The sequence below is a fragment of the Suncus etruscus genome, chromosome 10, assembly GCF_024139225.1.
Source record: "Suncus etruscus isolate mSunEtr1 chromosome 10, mSunEtr1.pri.cur, whole genome shotgun sequence".
Classification (NCBI taxonomy): Eukaryota; Metazoa; Chordata; class Mammalia; order Eulipotyphla; family Soricidae; genus Suncus; species Suncus etruscus.
The window spans coordinates 13,775,055-13,795,672 of NC_064857.1; the positions used below are offsets into that span (position 1 = coordinate 13,775,055).

General features: G+C 34.5%; 1 pseudogene; it reads right to left on the reverse strand.

Annotated features, from left to right (window-relative positions):
* Window positions 1-19,994: 19,994 nt before the first annotated feature.
* On the reverse strand, window positions 19,995-20,085 carry LOC126021774 (uncharacterized; annotated as a pseudogene).
* Window positions 20,086-20,618: the final 533 nt, after the last annotated feature.

A 20,618-nucleotide genomic window follows, 5' to 3' on the forward strand; every position in this document is an offset into this window, starting at 1 on the left:
AACAAATAGTACCTACAAACATGATTTTGTAAAATAAATTCTGAATTATTAAATTGACCATTATGGCTTCTCAAAGTGAATAATGTGTGTATTATTATTAAAGTACTATTAAAGTACATCCTGAATATAAAATATAAAGATAATTTATATTTGTCATAATACATAATTTGTATGTATATAATATAGACACACAATAGATACTCAATAAAGCTACAGTACAGTAATAAAAATTATAATAATGACACTATTAATCTTCCATTTCCATATAATTTAATTGTTTTCTTATAAACAGAAATTGTATGGCTAAAGAAATCGTTTTAAAGCTTTCTTCTTTCAAAAGAAACATGCCATTTTCAATTAACTTAAGTAAATACAAACTTCACATATCTTAGAATGTTATTTTTGCAAGTAATAAAATAGTTGAAAAAATTTGGAGCTGCAAAAGATTTCAACCACAGAAAACTTATTTTACTACATTTTTATTTCATTATTTTTACAATGATATCAGCATTATTAGTTCATTATTGCTGTCCATTTCCATCAGCATTGCAAAGATCTCTTCTCCCCTCCAGTCTTTAGTATCATCAAATCATAAATCCATCGCCTATCTCAGAGTTCAATTTCATTGTGAATTTTTAAATCTGTTGCTTTGTTTCTTTTTCACTTCATGGGTAATGGAGATATTTTGATATCTGTCTACAATGATTTTTTTCTTTTTATTTATTTTGCGAATGGAGTAGATGGGGGAACATTTGGTGGTGCTCAGGATTTACTCTGGCTCTTTGCTAAGGGATCATTTGGAGTGCCTGGATCTAAGTCACATGACCTACTAGTAAAACGAGTGTCCTACCTGCTATACTGTGTCTCAGACCAATGGGGATTTGTCTTTTTCTATCTGACATGTTTTACTAAGCATACCTTTCTTCAGTTAAGTCCAAGTTGTGGCAATCTTCAAGATTGTATTATTTCTCTCGATAAATAGTATTACTTATGCATATATGTCACAATTTCTTTATCTACTCATCTGTTATTGGATATTTGGATTGTTGCCAGATCTTGAGTACTGTAAAATGTGCTGTGATGAATGTAGATATACAAATATCCTTTCTGATCAATACTTTTTAGTAGATATTACATTTTTAAACATAATTTTCTACTATGCTGCAGACTCTAATTCCAATTTTTATGGTCTTGGTCATTTTGGTCACAATTACAAGTTGTTTTATTTTTATTCTTGCTTGATTTTGGGCCACACCTGGTGGTACTAAAGGTTGATTCCTGGCTCTACACTCCAAGATCTTTCCTGGCATGCTCAGGAGACCATATGGGATGCTGGGAATCAAACCCTGGCTGTTCATGTGCAAGGCAATTGCCTTGCCATCTGTATTATGGCTCTGGCCCACAATTAACAGTTTTAACTACTAATTACAATTGGATTTTTATATGTTTGAATACAAAATCCACTTACCTTCCTATTTCCAAATACTAGCTCATCATCAATTGCATCATAAAATTTTTGAGTAGCTAATGCTTACCTTATGTGGGTAGTCATAATTTAGTGTTTATCATTTTTTGTTATATCATGAGCTATACCTATCATTGATCAGGGATTTCTCATGATTCTTTCCTAGATTTCATTCCTGACAGTGTTTATGGAACCATACAACATTAGGGATAAGACCATGGTTGGCAATTTGCAAGACAAATACCTTTAGCCCTGTGCTTTCTCTCCAGCTTTGGGTATTCATAATTTAAAAAGATAAATTTGTGTTAGAGTACTATTAAAAATATAGTCATCCTTCACTTTTGAGGGGACTACTAACAGTCATAAGTATGTTTAGTTTCGGGCACTAATGGAGATTGTGTCTCCCTTGCCTGTAATTTATAGTATTTAAGAGGTATATCTAATATATTTTTAAAATTAATACAGACACTGGAAGTGAGTTACACTAAATCAGATAGGAATTAAAAACTTTTCTTTATAACTTCAAAGCCAAAATAATTTAGAAATGTCAACTATTTTTTTAATGTGAGCTTTGGTGTTACTGAGGTTATTGAACTTGTGTCCCAACTAGATATACAAAGTATTCAACCAGAAATGAAAAAAAGAAGAAGAAGAAGAAGAAGAAGAAGAAGGAAGAAGAAGAAGAAGAAGAAGAAGAAGAAGAAGAAGAAGAAGAAGAAGAAGAAGAAGAAGAAGAAGAAGAAGAAGAAGAAGAAGAAGAAGAAGAAGAAGAAGAAGAAGAAGAAGAAGAAGAAGAAGAAGAAGAAAGCATTAGAAAATTGCAAGGGCTGGAGAGATGGCATGGATTTAGAGCATTTGCCTTGCATGCAGAAAGACAGTGGTTCAAATCCCGGCATCCCATATGGAAACCCGAACCTGCCAGGAGCATTTCTGAGCAGAGAGCCAGGAGTAACCCCTGAGTGCTGCCGGGTGTGACCCCCCAAAAAAGATAATAATTTTTGACTAAAAGTCTATTTAAGGGGCCGGGTAGGTGGCGCTGGAGGTAAGGTGTCTGCCTTGCAAGCGCTAGCCAAGGAAGGACCGCGGTTCGATCCCCCGGCGTCCCATATGGTCCCCCCAAGCCAGGGGCGATTTCTGAGCACATAGCCAGGAGTAACCCCGAGCGTCAAACGGGTGTGGCCCAAAACCCAAAAAAAAAAAAAAAAAGTCTATTTAAATATCCTCTTGACGACATTCATATGAATTCTTTGAAAGTTGTTCTTATAGAAAGAAAATAAAGTACAGATTACTATATTATATATCTAACTTGGAAAATCTCTCAACATTCACCTTTCTACAATTATTTTACCTTTCTGCATCAAGGAATTTAAAAAAAAAAAAACTTCCTGATTTATGCAACTTTTAGTATTAGCATGACTGCCACTGTGCTTCGAAATAAACTCAAATGAAAAAGTGGGAAATTCGAAGACTACAAGTGAATTTTTTCCACCAGCTGCTGGTGGCTGCTCAGGAAGATTCCAATTAAGAACTATTACATTTTAGCTGGCCCTATAATAATACAAATGATAAAGAAAACCAGTAACACAAGAAAGCAAACATCTGTGAAATTTTAGCTTCTTTACAATTGGGCTGCATTGTCTCTGTGAATACAGAGAATACAAAATCTTACCTAAAATGAGATGAAATCCTGATGGCTTTATAAAAAAAGTTGAATTCTGGCTTTGGGGATCTGTGACATTGTACTTATTAAAGTGTGTTATAAAGAGTCAAGAGGTTATTAGATAAATAAAGAAGTGGGCAAAATATTTTCTAAGGGGCAATATTGATGGAAGGTTCTTGCAGATTAAAAAAAAGTTAATACAGAATAAGTTAAATTTTAAAAATATATTTCAAATGAGTGTGCTTCCAAATTTAATAAAACATGAATAGTGTACTTTTTTCATTTTTAGGCAAATGTTAGATAATGTGAAAATATAAAGGACATGTGAAACTACAGGAAATTTAATTAAAATTCTTGAAAAGAAGCACTTCATTAATATTTAACTTACCTTCTCTTGTAAGAACTACTAGCTCAATAAAAAGAGAAGTCAAGTAAGAAAGAAAAAGCTCATTTTCCTGAAAGTCATAATTTTTACAAACTTGAAGTATATCTTGCCACATCACATAACAGATGATAGCTGAAATATAGTTTTTGCTAAACTATAAATGAGTTATAGATTTATATTTATATAGATTTATATGTTTAAATATATTTGTAGATTTTTTAAGATATGGGAATAAAATAATTTTCATCAAGCTAAAAAAGAGTGCAAAAAAACCTAGGAGTAGATGTGTTTTTACTAAGTAAATCAGGCATCTTATATGCTTTTGATTTTTCTTTCTCTCCATGTTCATATTCTTTCCCATGTGATTTTCAGAGTATTTCTCTGTGCTTCCAGTCCTCACACCACCACTACCAATGCTTTGAATCTGGATTAGCTTTCCTTACTTTGCCCAATAGATGTCATATTAACAGATGTGATGTAAAAAGAGACTTGCAAAATGTATTTGCATATTTGTACAGCGCCTTTTGTTCTCTGCCAGATAATAAGTCTGAGCTAATCTATTGGGGGATGAAAGATAGGTGGAACAAAGCCAGATTGTCAAATTTTCAGTTTTGGACAGCTTTTTTCATATCCCTTGTCATATGAATGAGAGCCCACGCCATCAGGAAAGGTTACTGACTGAGTGAGAACAGCCAAGATCTGATGAGCGATTCAAATCAATTGGATTTTGTATATTCATGAACTAAATGTTTGTTTAGTGCTTGATGCCACTTATAAATGTTGGTTTTCACCCAACGTGATTGTGAAAACAAACAACTGATAAAACTGCTAATGAAATAAAAAGCAAAGAGCCATATCCCCTTTTCCAAGTAGAATTATGTGACAATTAATAAGGGGGCAGATAATTTTTATGCTGTGCTGATTCAGTAACCATTGATGGAAGTTCAATTGCCTTCATTGAGTCTTTGCCTCATCCCACCAAATTCACTTTTTTGTAAAATAATGGAAACACTTCTTTCCTATGAAAGAGTGAAGATGGGAAATGTTAATTAGCACACACATCTTGGTCAAGAATTGTCTCTTACTATCATCATATTTTCTACAGAAAAGCTTATCAGTTATAAATTGTAAGAAAGTATTTTCTTTCTGGCAAGAGATATCAGTAAAATTTGCGCCTTATGGTAAATTGTTATTAAACAACAAAAATTATGTAAAACTGCAATGCAAATTACTCAGTGCAAATATTTTTAAATGGTTCCTATTTGATTCTGTTCATTATACTATTATTTTTTTTGTATTTGAACAATCTTTTTTTTTTATTTAAACACCTTGATTACATACATGATTGTGTTTGGGTTTCAGTCATGTAAAGAACACCACCCATCACCAGTGCAACATTCCCATCACCAATGTCCCAAGTCTCCCTCCTCCCCACCCGACCTCTGCCTGTACTCTAAACAGGCTCTCCATTTCCCTCATACATTCTCATTATTAGGACAGTTCAAAATGTAGTTATTTCTCTAACTAAACTCATCACTCTTTGTGGTGAGCTTCCTGAGGTGAGCTGGAACTTCAAGCTCTTTTCTCTTTTGTGTCTGAAAATTATTATTACAAGGGTGTCTTTCATTTTTCTTAAAACCCATAGATGAGTGAGACCATTCTGCGTTTTTTTCTCTCTCTTTGACTTATTTCACTCAGCATAATAGATTCCGTGTACATCCATGTATAGGAAAATTTCATGACTTCATCTCTCCTGACAGCTGCATAATATTCTATTGTGTATATGTATCACAGTTTCTTTAGCCATTCATCTGTTGAAGGGCATCTTGGTTGTTTCCAGAGTCTTGCTATGGTAAATAGTGCTGCAATGAATATAGGTGTAAGAAAGGGGTTTTTGTATTGTATTTTTGTGTTCCTAGGGTATATTCCTAGGAGTGGTATAGCTGGATCATATGGGAGCTTGATTTCCAGTTTATGGAGGAATCTCCATATTGCTTTCCATAAAGGTTGAACTAGACGGCATTCCCACCAAGTGGATAAAAGTTCCTTTCTGTCCACATCCCCGCCAACACTGTTTATTCTCATTCTTTGTGATGTTCATTCTACTATAACCAAACTTAACTATAAAAATAATAGGGTTTGCCTTGAAGACCTATATATCAAAAAGGTCTTTGAGGATGGAACCCAAATGGCAAGAACTTTAGCATCAAACATAAACAAATGGGACTACATCAAACTATAAAGATTCTGCATGGTGAAAGAAATCCTACTTAACACAAGAAGACAATTAACTGAATGGGAAAAAATCTTTGCACTCAACATGTCAGATAAAGGGCTGATATCTAGAATATACAAAGAGAGATAGAGAAAAAAAAAAAGGCAAAATGCTTGCCCCTGACATAGGCAGAGGAGGGTGAAGGGGAAGGAAACAAGGGACATTGGTGGTGAGGAAAGTGCACTGGTGAAGGGTGGTGTACATTCTATGATTAAAACTCAATATGTTAGATAATGTGAAAATATAAACTCAATATTTTTGTAACAAATATGCTTAAATAAAAAATATTTTTAAAATGTTTCAGGCACTCTATCATAATTCCTTTATGATATATCATATGCCTTTAACAAAATGCCATTTTTGTTTTTGTGTGTATTTCAGTTTGGTTTCTTGCAGCACACACTAAAGTGTCAATAGATTTTTTTCCTTTCAGTGAAATCACTACTTTTCTCTGGAACACTGTCCTTGCTTTCAAAGATTGTTAAAAAGTTTTTCTCTTTTACCTGTTTCATTTCCATAGGGTTTCAAATTTTCAGCATATTTTGGTTATCCAAAGGAAACGTTTTGAAACATTTTGCTTATTTATTATCAGAAATCAAAGCATTTTTCCTCGAGAAGGGTGTTCACTATCCAGAATTAACAAACGATCAGTAGATTCAAAAACTGTATTTCATGGTAGATGTTACTTCACATCTAAAGCAGCTTAAACTACAGGGGAAAGGAAGCACAATTTTTTCGATGTTAGAAGAAAAAACTATTTTGTTTGACAACAAATTATCTGTTTTTGCTCAAGATTTTGACAGAGAAACTTTGATTCACCTTCCAAATCTATTGAAACATTGCCAAGAAAATAATTCTGATATTAACATTACCTATTTTAAAACAGCACTTTTAAATATGAGGGAAGCTTTTCTCAAGAGGTTTTAGGATTTCAGGAACAGCAAAGTTTTGTTGGCCTTTGTTAAAAAACCTCTGGATGCTACTGTAATGGAATTAAATTTTTCTCCCTTTAATATCGACATTGGCAACTTTGAATGCAATTTCTGGGTTTAAAAAACAAAGAACTATGGAGCTCGAAATTTGAACGTCTTGTGTGCTAATTTAGAAAGATTGGAAAAACACAAATGTGAACTTATTTCACAGCACAAGTGGTCTGCTTTAAAAAACCTGGAGAAAGAAGATATGTTGATTTTTAACACCTGGAATAGTATTATTGACTCATATAATCAACTAAAAAAGCTAGCGTTTGCTGTTCTTTCCTTGTTCAGGTCTACATATTTATACAAACAATCATTTTCAAGCATGAATCTTATCAAGAGTAAATTGAGAAATCATCTCATTGATGAGAACCGGGAATCATACCTAAAATTAAAAGCAACAACATACAAACCTGACTTACTCAAACTATCTAAGGAAATACAAGGCCAATGTTCACATTAGTGTTTGTGACTTGGTCAGTCATTGTCAGGATGTAATTTTCTCTACATCGTAAGGCAAATTTTATGGAATTTAACATTATCGATAAATAATATCGTTCTAAAGTTTTTATTTTATTAGTTGTGTTATGTGTATCCTCCTGACCTATGTGGCTACTTGCATGCAGAATATTCTCAATAAAAACTTATTGAAACTAAAAACAGTATACCATCCTATGTATTTTTGGTTTTAAAATTGTGGCTCTCGGGGCCAGAGAGATAGCATGGAGGTAAGGCGTTTGCCTCTCATGCAGAAGGTCGGTAGTTCAAATCCCGGCATCCCATATGGTCCCCTGAGCCTGTCAGGAGCAATTTCTGAGCATAGAGCCAGGAGTAACCCCTCAGTGCTGCCAAGAAAAAACAACAACAACAACAACCAAAAAAACAAAACAAAAAAATTGTGGCTCTCAAAATAAATTTCAATCGTGGTTTTGGTGAGCTTTGGCTCAGTTGAAAAAAAAAAAGGTTGCCCACCAATGTCTAAGCCAAGGGAATTCCCTCTATAACATCCCCAATAGTTACTGTGCCTATGCAGGGGGGAAAAGAAAAGCACAAAATAATCATTTTTCCACATATATATATATATATATATTGATTGATTGATTGTTTTTTTGATGTCCTTATTTTAGTGTAGATATTGAAGTTGATGTCTCCTTTTTTATTTTATTTTATTTTATCTTCTCTTCTCTTTCTCTTTCTTTTTGCACTCCGGCATGATTTGATTTCAGAACCAAGACTATTGTGGGGTGCTTGTCTTTATTGCTGTAGTGCTCACTGGATATTTAATTTGACATTTATTTTTGTATTGTTATGGTGTTTCAATTACCTTTTTCATGTCCTCTCTCAAACTGAGGTTGATAGCCACTAGAAGGACTTCGCCCATTTTCAGCATACTTTAATTTTTTTAATTTTTTTCTTATTTTTTATCCCATTCTATTGCTTTTCTTTCCCTCAAACAAAACCACATAAATTGATTTATCCAGCTTAGCCTCTCAAATAGAGGGAGAAACAAGGGAGGGCACCAGGACCAAACAGATATATGATCACTGATAGTAAGCTAGACAAAGAGGGGACCGCCTACTCCAGCAGCCAGGCATATGATGATGGGGGATGTGGGTTGCAGAAAGGGAACGGGAAAGGGGAGAGAACAAATTTGGTGGTGGGTATTCCCCCGATTCAATGTTAATATGTACCTAAAATACTAATGTGAAAGATAAGTAAGCCACTATGATCATAATAAAAATTTTTAAAAAATAATAGGATTTGCCAAAGTCCTAAGAGAGATCTTATTCTTCACTATTTGATTATATATAAAAATCCTCCTAAATTGAGATATAGATATTTGCTATTGTCAAAACTATTGCTGACCTAACTATATTTATATGGAAATCAGGGAGCATATTAACTGAAACAGATTTATTTGTATGCTAAAATAAAAGGTTCATAATAGATAACTGAAAATATTTTTCTGTTCCCTGAAGGATTATCTTGAAATATGACTTCAGTTTGGTGGAGGAGGAAAATTGCTATAATCTGATTGTGGAATTATATGTCATAACAGCTTACTAAAGGCAAAACAAAAGATAAAGTTCAAAACAAAACTAAAAACAAAATTTTAAGGGTTGCAATGGCTTCGGGATTTTGTGAGATTTACTATCAACTTAAAGAAATAGAAAATATTGAGTGAGAAATAAAAAAATTGTAATTCCAAAATATTTTCTTATTCATAAATGTATTTATTTTCTGGAACTTCTCAAGTAATGCATAGGAGCCCAATGATACTTGATTTAGCAGTGTGGGCCTATTGCGGAAGTGAGCCTGGGCTCATGGATGCTTAGGGACCACCACGACAATTCTAGGTGATTTAGAGAACATTGCCTTTCAGAAAGTACAATTTGTGGCTTCACTCGAGCTCTGTATTCTATTTTCCAGCCCCCTTACACATTACCATCAAATTCAAATAATATAATTTGTAATAGTAATTATATATTTGAAGAACTACTTTCATTAAACATTAATTCCTATAGCAGTGATCTTTTACAATTTTCAGGAAGGTAGAGTAATAAGATGTCTAAGCCACACAGATAGACTTATTTGGTGTAAATACACTACACATCAGAGCACATCTAAAATATAGAAGTGTTATTTTAATACAATATTAACCAAGCATACAATGTCCCAACACAAATCTCACCAATTGTGTCATTTTTCCCGTCTGTAATGTTCCTAGTTTCCATTCCACAAACTAACTGGTCTCCTTGACAACACATTTTATGTTTTGTTATGTTTATGTTATGTTTATGTTTATGTTATTGCAGTTTGGGTCTCCTGCTTGAAGTATCAGCACTAAAGTTTAGATATATACATATACCACACTTCCATAGCACTAATTCTGCCATTGCTACTGGGCCTTGTCTCTTTTACATCTCTTCCACTTCTTATTCCCTCTCAATTTAATTCCTCCCTCATCTTCTCCTATAAACAAAGGTTAAGGGTAATTTAGACATCCCCTTTTAGATTTTGTATGTTATCTCCTCCTTCCCCTTCTCCTGTTATTCTGTATACCACAAAGAAGTGAGATAATCTGGTATCCGTTTTCTTCCTCTGACTTACTTCACTTAACCTAAAATCTCCAGTTCTATGTTGCATCTAATTTCACTATTTCATATTTCTTGAAACTTCACTTTCAACAAGTTATAAATTCAGGCAAGCAATATTTTAAAACATATATGTGTACATATAAAACTGGATTTCTTCCATACCTGTCTCTTATACCAAGTTGTGAAATAAATTTTTACATACATATGTCCTTTTCAATGACTATTTTGGTGTTCTGAGGGCAGATACTAAGTTGGATTTGTTGGGTTGGATGACAGCTCTATTCTTGCTTTTGTTTGTTTGTTTGTTTTGGTTTTGGGGCCACACCCTGTGATGCTCAGGGGTTACTCCTGTCTATGCTCTCAGAAATCGCTCCTGGCATGGGGACCATATAGGATAACAGGGTATCGAACCGCTGTCCATCCTAGGTTAGCACGTGCAAGGCATACACCTTACTGCTTGAGCCACTGCTCCAGCCCCTATTTTTACTTTTTTGTTTGTTTGTTTGTTTGTTTTTGTTTTGGGGTCACACCCAGCAGCGCTCAGGTGTTACTCCTGGCTTCACTCTCAGATATCGTTCCTGGCAGTCTTGGGGGACCATATGGGATGCCAGGATTCGAACTAATCAATGACCTTCTGCATGAAAGGCAAACGCCTTACCTCCATGCTAACTCTCTGCACCCCTCAGTCCCAATCATTATTTCCACCTATTTACCTAGTTTGCCTTCAATACAGTACAGGTCAATCACAGACCAAAATCTTTCACTGAATTTAACACCCCACTCAACTATTTCAAAATTTCCCCTCTATATATTTGTTTTCTCTGTCCTTTTCTTTGTTATCTGTTAAATAATGAAGTCTGTAGAAGTTTCTCTCCATTTAAAGTTTATGTTAGAACCAAGTAAAGGAAATTGTTGGACTTGTTCTAGCGTCCCCATAGGCACCAATCATGCCATGTGGCATTGTTCTTCCTTTGCATAGGCACATTAAAATGGGAAATTACTATATATACAAACACATTCTTATCTAATAGAGATGGGAACACACAGATCTTGTAATGCAGTGAGACCTTACACCCTGAACATTGTCATAAAGACCTGGCTCAGGCCTCAGAAGAACAGGTATTTTCCATTTACCCCTGAACCAGGGATGCCATCTACAAAACAACCATGGTTGTGTACTACATCAACTGAAAGCAATCCTCTACCAAGGAAGACCCTACCACTGCTCTGGCATAGACCTATTCAACAGAGACTTCCCTTTAACACCCAGAGGACTTAACAACAACGACCTGCTTTCAGGACCTAGATCTCTGCATCACCCTTTAATTGTGAGTGAAACCAAAGGATGGTCCGCAATACCCTGACTTTGATGTAGGATATGGACATATTCCAGGATCCTTAGCTACAGAAACCTGACACCAACAACAGGACTGTGTGAAAAATAAAAGTGTTTGGCACTACAGACAATGACTTGGGTTGGACAACCTAGTATTCCTGTAGCCTAGAGTTGGTCTTATGCCAGAAAACTTCAGGGGTAAGGTCTCCTTGTATTTAGGCCAAGGCTTTTTCTGTCCATGTTCTCTGTATTTTGCTGGGCCTATGCAAACAATTGCCACTCTAACACTGTCTTTGCTGTGCTACTTTGACTAATCCTTAATAAAATAATGTATTCTGATTAATTGTGTCAACAATACTATAGCCTTTGATGTTAAAGGAGTTACAAAAATTTTGTGGCTTTAGATTGCTTTGTGTATTGCTAAGAAATATTATAATGTACTATAATCTGGGGACTTGAGGGACAAAGTAATTATGCATGTGTTTTGTTTTATTTTTCTTAATTTTTTTGACTGAAAATTCAAAATTAAGGTTTCAGCAAGGGGATTTCTTTTGAGAATTCTGTTTATGGAGTGTTTCCTTCCCACTGTAACTTCACCTTGTCCTTTCTTTGCATCTTTGTCTTCAAATAAAATAGAAAAAAAAAAGAAAGTGAGTAAAAAAAATTTAAGAAACAATAAAAAAAAGAGAGAGGAAAGGGAAAAAGAAAGAAAAACATAACAACAATACAAAAACATCAAACAAAGAACCCGAAAACACCACAGCATTAAAGACAACAACCAAACAATAACCACAGTCCTGAAATATTATTTTAATTTTAAATTATTATTTTACCTATAGTAAATATCAAAACAAGTCAAGACACATTTTGATGTGAAACTATTACAATTTACACCCAATGTCCCCTAAAGTAATTTTATTGAACTACTTTAACTGGGCTAGAGTGATTGTTCAATAAGCCATTTTCTATGGCCACCTAGATTTTATCCTGATACTCCATATGGTTTCCAGAGCCCTATCAAGAATGAGGCATGAGCATAGAGCCTGGAGAAAGCCCTGAGCACCATCAGATGTGGCTCCCAAATTAAATCAATCAATCAAACAAGCAAACAAATAAATATATATTTTCTCATTCAATTACCTATGCTTTACGCTAAACAGGAGAAGGTAGGAGAAATGTATGACTCCCAAAGTTGAAAATACTAGTGAATGACACTTTATAGATTAAAAAAGTGGGTCAACTCTTTTGATGTATTATTATATGCACACAATATGATGCATATCAGCTTGCATTTTACCTGCCATGCTTTTATGAACATTTGTGCTTTTCTACCTTAACCTTTTAGAAATGTCAAAATTTGAAGGCAAAAGGGAGAAAACATGTGAATACTAAGTAGGAGAGAGTCAGTAATGATTGACTCAAATCTCTTTTTCTTTTAAAAAAGTCATAAATTTCCTAGAAAATTGAACTAGAAAGAAAGGAGAGGGGTGGTAAGAAAGAGAATGGAAAATGTTATAAGAGAATAGAATATTTGACTTTTAATATATTAAGCAATGAAGTTCGAGATTCCTATGGTTGTTACTTGACAAAAGAAAATAAATTCTGAAAGTAAATAGTTGTGAGTCTCTCAAACTATATTTAATTATATGAGATAGTAATCAACTTGTCAAGGAAGAAATTTTACATAGAAAATATGAATGATTTTTGACTTTACGCATAACTATATAGTTGTTCGTTAGAGAATTTGTAATTCTCTAAAAATAAAAGAGGCAGCTTATATAGTAAGACAAACAAGTAAGCCAAGAGAGGAAAACACATTAATAATATATTTATCAAAATAATAAATAAATACATTCTTTTATTTGTTTCATATACCTGGTTCTTACCTACTCTTTATATGTTTTTTTAAAAAAAACAGCAAGAACTGAAAGTTTCTATACTTGGTTTAAAATCTCAACTTTCACAGGTGTTATAAAAAGAAGTGTAAGTGTATGAAAAAGAGAATAGGCACTGAATTATTTATAAAGGTGAATAATAAAGAAGTGTAAAGAAACTGTGTGCTGTGAAAGATGGTGATGAAATATAGATCATTTCTTTATGACTTCTGATCAGTGCTTGATTAATTGGCCTCTGCAATCATTAGGTTAAAGCAGTTTCCTTACCAAAGAGCATGTATAAATTTGTACTCAGACTTATTTGTTTTATCTCACGGAATAATTTTGTTACATTAAATTTAAAATTTACTTCGGAAGCTAGCATACATGACACATTAAAACAGATTTATAATGTTTGTCATAGGCAGGAAGAAAAATATACATTGCTAAAATTGTCAACTTTTATATTATCTACAATCTGAGGAATCTCAAACATATATCCTTAGTTCATCCTTATTTAATAAGGTAATATGACAGGAATGAAGCCATGGGTCAGGTACCCTTCAGCAAATGTATATCAGTGCATATGGTACATCATTACTAGGCTGATTTTAATGGAAATTTAGAGCCTTAAATTTCTTCACCATGGTTGCATTTTACTGTTACTGCTTTTCTTTTGCCAAATATAATTGATGATTTTAGTAGATCATGGAATTTCACAGCAATGTCTATTTTAGCATTATATCTATTTTTCTAAGTTAAATCCATATGCGTTATTGTTAGATATTGAAATTTAACAGGATTCATTTTGTAAACCATTTTACATTTTTCTTTCTTATTTTTTCTTTCTTTCTTTCTTTCTTTCTTTCTTTCTTTCTTTCTTTCTTTCTTTCTTTCTCTCTCTTTCTTTCTTTCTTTCTTTCTTTCTCTTTCTATCTTTCTTTCTTTCTCTTCCTTCCTTCCTTCCTCCCTCCCTCCCTCCCTCCCCCTCCCTCCCTCCCTACCTCCTTCCCTCCTTCCTTCCTTCCTTCCTTCCTTCCTTCCTTCCTTCCTTCCTTCCTTCCTTCCCTCCTTCCTTCCTTCCTTCCTTCCTTTCTTTCTTTCTCTCTTTCCCTCTCTCTTTCCTTCCTTTCTTCTTTCTTTCCTTCATTCTTCTTTTTTCTTTCCTTCATTCTTCTTTCTTTCTTTCTTTCTTTCTTTCTTTCTTTCTTTCTTTCTTTCTCCTTTCTTTTTCTTTCGTTCTTTCTTTTTCTTTCGTTCTTTCTTTCTCTGTTTCTTCTTTCTTTCTTCCTTTCTTCTTCCTTCCTTCTCTCTTCCCCTTTTCCTCCCTTCCTCCCTTCCTCCCTCCCTCCCTTCCTCCCTCCCTTCCTCCCTCCCTCCCTTCCTCCCTCCCTCCCTCCCTTCCTCCCTCCCTCCCTCCCTCCCTCCCTTCCTCCCTCCCTCCCTTCCTCCCTCCCTCCCTCCCTCCCTTCCTCCCTCCCTCCCTCCCTCCCTTCCTCCCTCCCTCCCTTCCTTCCTCCCTCCCTCCCTCCCTTCCTCCCTCCCTCCCTCCCTCCCTTCCTCCCTCCCTCCCTTCCTCCCTCCCTCCCTCCCTCCCCCCTCCCTCCCTCCCTCCCTCCCTCCATCCTTCCATCCTTCCCTCCTTCCCTCCTTCCTTCCATCCTTCCTTCTTTCTTTCTTTCTTTCTTTCTTTCTTTCTTTCTTTCTTTCTTTCTTTCTTTCTTTCTTCTTTCTTTCTTTCTTTCTTCTTTCTTTCTTCCTTTTTTCCTTCCTTTCTTTCCTTCCTTCCTTCCTTCCTTCCTTCCTCCCTTCCTTCCTTCCTCCCTCCCTCCCCCCTCCTTCCCTCCCTCCCTCCCTCCTTCCCTCCTTCCCTCCTTCCTTCCTTCTTTCCTTCTTTCCTTCCTTCCTTCCTTCCTTCCTTCCTTTCTTTTCTTTCTTTCTTTCTTTCTTTCTTTCTTTCTTTCTTTCTTTCTTTCTTTCTTTCTTTCTTTCTTTCTTTCTTTCTTTCTTTCTTTCTTTCTTTCTTTCTTTCTTTCTTTCTTTCTTTCTTTCTTTCTTTCTTTCTTTCTTTCTTTCCTTCCTTTTGGTTTATGGGCCACACCCAGTGGTGCTCAGGGGTTACTCCTGGCTGTCTGCTCAGAAATAGCTCCTGGCAGGCACTGGGGACCATATGGGACACCGAGATTCGAACCAACTACCTTAGGTCCTGGATTGGCTGCTTGCAAGGCAAACGCTGCTGTGTTATCTCTCCAGGCCCAGTTTTTTATTTCTTTAGTCTTAAATTGTGCTATACAATCTGATACATAATTTAAAATAACTTCATATTATATGGTTAATCAATAACACTTAATGTTATAAATAATTTAATTTTATTAAATCTTAATTTTATTGTTTGTATTATTTATTTATTTATTATTTAACAAATATGTTGAGAACATTTTAACCCCTAACCTTTCCAACTACTACAGATCAGTGATTACTGCCATTCTTTAATTTCATATTTAAATTCAGATTTACACACTAATATGTAAATGTTGAATGCTATCAACATGTCTTATATCTGAGAGCAGGAGATGAGTGTGCCCACATAAAAGCATGGCCTTGGGAGAAAAGGGACTAGTGATTAACAGCAGTGCTGGTAGCTGTGTGTAATAGATGGCTTTTAAACTCAAAAGCACTATTTTGAAATAAAGTGGGTATGCCCAGACAAGAATGCAGCTGGTCTCCTGTGCTTTGTGGCCATGCATTTCTTCTAGTCAAGGAGCCCCTCCACAACACATAATAAACATGACCACACTGCAAAAATCATAGTGAAAAACAATGCAGAAACCACCACAATAAACAAAAATGGTAGTTATGAAGACCCAACTAGAATTAGCCACCCATATAGCCTCTCTGATAAGGAATTTAGTGAGCAAATGTTGGGGTGTTCAAATAAATTTAAAAAAATAATTGAATGGACAGCCAATAAGACTTAAGAGGATAGGTTAATAGAAATGAGAAAGACTCAAACAAAAAATAAGTGAAAAATTTGAAAGGCTCAGTGAAAACTAACTGAAAGATCCCAGCAACAGCATACAGTTAATGAGGAAAGAATCAGTGACCAGAAGATAAGCTGCATAACATTTCCATAGAACAGAGGAAATTGGAAATGAGCTTTGAAATGAATGAACAGAAGTTGGAAAAACAATCCTCAAAACTGGCAAATAGATAATAGAATTTGAAAAAAAATTCAACAAGGACAACATAAGGATCATTGGGGTCCCGGAAGCACAGGAAGAAAACACCAATGAAGTAAAAAACAGTCAAGTATACCAATGATGATATCTATCATATGATGATGATCTATCATAGAGATAGAGAATTGAAAGCAGTATAATTAAAATTGAAATTGCATACAAAAAACCAAATTAATATTTACAGCAGATTCACTGTAAGAAACTTTCTAGACCCCAAAGCTGTGACAATGAATAAAACCTCAATGAAATGAGTTATTTCATTAAGATTACTCACCTAGCCAGACTTTCATTCAGGTTTGAAGGAAAGATAAACAGCTTTATGAATGACAACTCAGGAAATTTTCAAACTCAAAACCAAACTTTGAAGAACAACTTCAGGGTTTACTTTAAGGCTAGACAAACCCCCAAACACACCAAACCATGGAGATAGGGAATTTGCCTTGCATATAGAAGGACTGTGGTTTGAATCCTTGTGTCCCATATGATCCCCCAGAGCCTGCCAGGAGCGACTTCTGAACATAGAGTCAGGAGTAACCCCTGTGCACTGCCAGGTGTGACCCCAAAACAAAAACAAACAAACAAAAAAACAAAAGAAACACCAAATCTCTACAAAATGATGGCACAGAATCCCATGGCAATCATTTCTTTCAATGTCAATTAACTAAATGGACTAATTAAGTGGCAAAATGGATCTGAAAATTGAATCCACAATTTTGCTGCATGCAAGAAATATATGTGAATAGTCAGAGCAAGCATCAACTCAAAGTCAAAGACTGAAATACAATCCTTCAAGGAGACCTTTTCCTTACAAAGGCTGGAATGTCCATAATAATAATGGAACACATAGATTTTAGGTTTAAGAAGGTTATCAGACAGAGACGGTCATTTCTTTGTAATCAATGGATATGTATATCAAACAGAATCATGTTTAAACATATGTACAAACAGTAAGGGTCTAGTAAAATACTTAAAACAATTGTTAATGAAATTGAAAAAAGACATCAATAGCAACACAATAGTAGTTGGAGACATCAACACAACTTTGTCACCTCTTGATAGATCAACCAAGCAAAAACTCAACATAAATATGCTGGCTTTGAAGAAATAATAAAAGAGGGGGGGTTAGTTTATATATAATAGATATGTCATATATATGTTTATTTATATAGAGGGCTTTTCATCTCCAACAAAAGCTGACTACTCATTTTTCTGCAATGCATGCATGACATTTTCCAAGATATACCACTTGCTTGGCCTTAAAAGATGCCTCCATAAAATCAAGCAGGTAGTAATCGTATCTACTGTCTTTTCCAAACCTAATGCACTGAAAATAGAAGTGAGTTAAAAACAGAAATGGAGGAATAACTTTAACACCTGGTTATTAAAGAGTTTACTACTGAAAAATTAGTGAAAGTGAGAGGAAATCAAAAGATTTTTGGAAACAAATGATAATGAAGACACTGAATTTTCAGAATTTGTGGGATGCAGCAAAAGAGAAAAATGCATAGCTTTGCAGCATTCATTATTTTTGGATAATCTCTGTGACACTGTTCCTGACCCCCTGACCAGAAAACTCTGGTTATTATACCTTGCTGCAGGGCATCCCTAAGCCCACTAGTTCATGCTGAGCTTCACTCCAATACCTCATTATCCCCCAAACTATGTCTTGTTATCTCTCAGTTAACGTGCATTTTAGGCTTGATTGTATAATTGACAAAATTGGGCAAATATTTTATACCACAGATGTGTATTTACTTCTATTCAAACCAATATTTTATTAGCCCTTTTACATTTAAATTTTGATATTTTACACAATTATCTGACAAAAGTAATTTTAATATTGAAATTTTTCATTAGTCCAAAAGATATCAGGTATTGATAGATAGTTTATTTTGGAATAATCACAAACATGTATAAGAAAATTTTATTTAAAATGTTTTGTTTGTTCTAGTACTAAAATTACTTAGATATAAATAAATGATATTTTTGTATATATGATATTCCCATTTTAGATTTTAGTTCATATTGATATTTTCTGACACATGGATGCCTCTGTTTCCTTATTAATTAATGTCTTCATTTTTCTTTTTTCATAAAATGTAGCCTCATTTTAAATATAACTATATATATAATATCTATTAATGTCTATTTTTCTTCTGCCTCTCATTTCTTTCAATTTCACTCTCCTCCACTCAATCCATAAATAGGCAGACCCTAGCAGTCAAGTTAGGTTTCTATGTGAAGTAGAAGTTTCATTTCCTGCCAATCTCTTTTGATCGAAGATTCAACTTCTAATTTAGTGGGATTTCATAGCAAATGAGACACATAAAGAGTACAACATAGACCAAAGTGTTATGACTTGTGTATATAAAAGAACAAAAGATTATTGAATGCTTACATTGTCTAATATTTAGATTAACAGGGGATTAACGTGGAATGGATCCTTTAAAAAGAAACTCAAAGCAAATAATTACTTCTCTTACTATTTCTCCTCTGGTTACTCTGACTTATGAAAAGGTAGGGATGATGTGATGCAGGATGCTGAATCACTGAAAATAACTGGTCTGGAAACAGATGTCAGCCTTGGAAAAGTAAGCAATTAGACTCCGTTTGAGCAGCAACTGCTTCGAGATGATTCAGAAACCGAAGCCAGCCTTGAAAATGGAAAATAAAAATAAAGTGAAGCCCTTTTATAACAGTCAAAGTAGGATGAGTAGAAAGCTAACTTCAAGGTTTTCTGCTCATATTTTAATTATTTTCATGTTATACCATTTCTATTTATCATTTTTTAAATCTGTACACATCGATAACAAAGGATTTCTGTGGAGAAAAAATAGTCTTTTTTTCAGTTGGATCACTGGTTTTTACCCTAATCTCTAAATGGTGTGTCATTATGATGTTTTGCAGATTTGAACTTAAAATGTATGTGGAGTCACAATGCGGTCTTGGAAAAACTAACCCACTTGGCCACTTTTTTCCCATTTGTTCTTTAGAACAACTTAATGTATTTAGTTAATCTGCGTGTGTGTGTGTGTGTGTGTGTGTGTGTGTGTGTGTGTGTGTGTGTGTAGGAGGGTGAGGGAAAAGTGGGTTATATTGTCTTGTTTGGTAGTTCTGGTTTTAGATATTTGCTTCCTACATACAGAGCAAGTACTTAATCAAATTTAAGCATTCTTTCGATCCTGTTTACTCATTTCTACAGTAGGCTATATTCTGAGAGCTTATATCTGTAGACAATAATATCTGGAAAATTTTTGACACAGTGATATGTTTCATAATTAATAGAAATCAAAGCCAGGAGATTATAGGACAGAAAGATAAATAGGACTACATATTTTATGCACAATTTTTGATTACATGGTCTGAGAGCAACTGAGTAATTCTATGGTGACAGTGCCGCCAAGAATTCACACTTACTTGGACTTAAATTTCCATGGATTCTAAAAACACTTTCATTCCTCTTTCCTGTAGGCTGAACAGTGGTCAAAATTTTAGCACTTATTCATTATATTAGTACCCTGGAGCCAAAACATTTTGTTAAGTCTTTTACCTTTGTAGTATAGCCTAGTTGCACCTGTTTCCTCCTGAGCTCTGATTTAAACAGGTAAGGACATTACTTACAGTAGGTTTCTTTCTTTTTAATAATGCACAGATTTAAATAGAAATTTATTTTGAGATAAAAATAAAAAATATAGAATGCTTCACAAATTTGTGTGTCATCCTTGTGCAGAGGCCATGCTAATCTCCACTTACAATAATTTTCAAGTCAGATAAAAAGGAACAAAGCATAACAATAAAGTCACTGTCAAAGACCTTCTCTTGAGGATGGGAACTACCTATATATTTTTAAGGTTTACTACCTAAAATAGAATAGATGACTATAAAGCAGTTAACTGAAACAGCAAAGCTAAGGAAAAAAGGAGCAAGAAAAAAGAAATCCAGCTTCTCTTTCTCTTATCTTCTTCCCTTCTTCTCCTCCCCCTCCCTCCTTAAAAAAAAAAAAGAAAGAAAAAATAATCCAGACAATCACAATGTTTTTACAATACTTTATTGTAATAAGAGAATAAAGATGGAAAATTTGTACCACACATGATTTAATTGTTTATTTGGGTATGGGAGCCATACCCAGCTGTGTCAGGTCTTACTCCTGGCTCTGCAGTCAGGTTTCAATTCTGGTGGGGCTGAGAGACTATTTGTGATGCCAGGGATCTAATTTCAAGTTCCATGTCCTACCAGAAAAGAGTTCTACCTATTGTATTTATTACTCTCGGCCAACAATGTGCTTTAAAAATTATATTAGAAGCCAGAG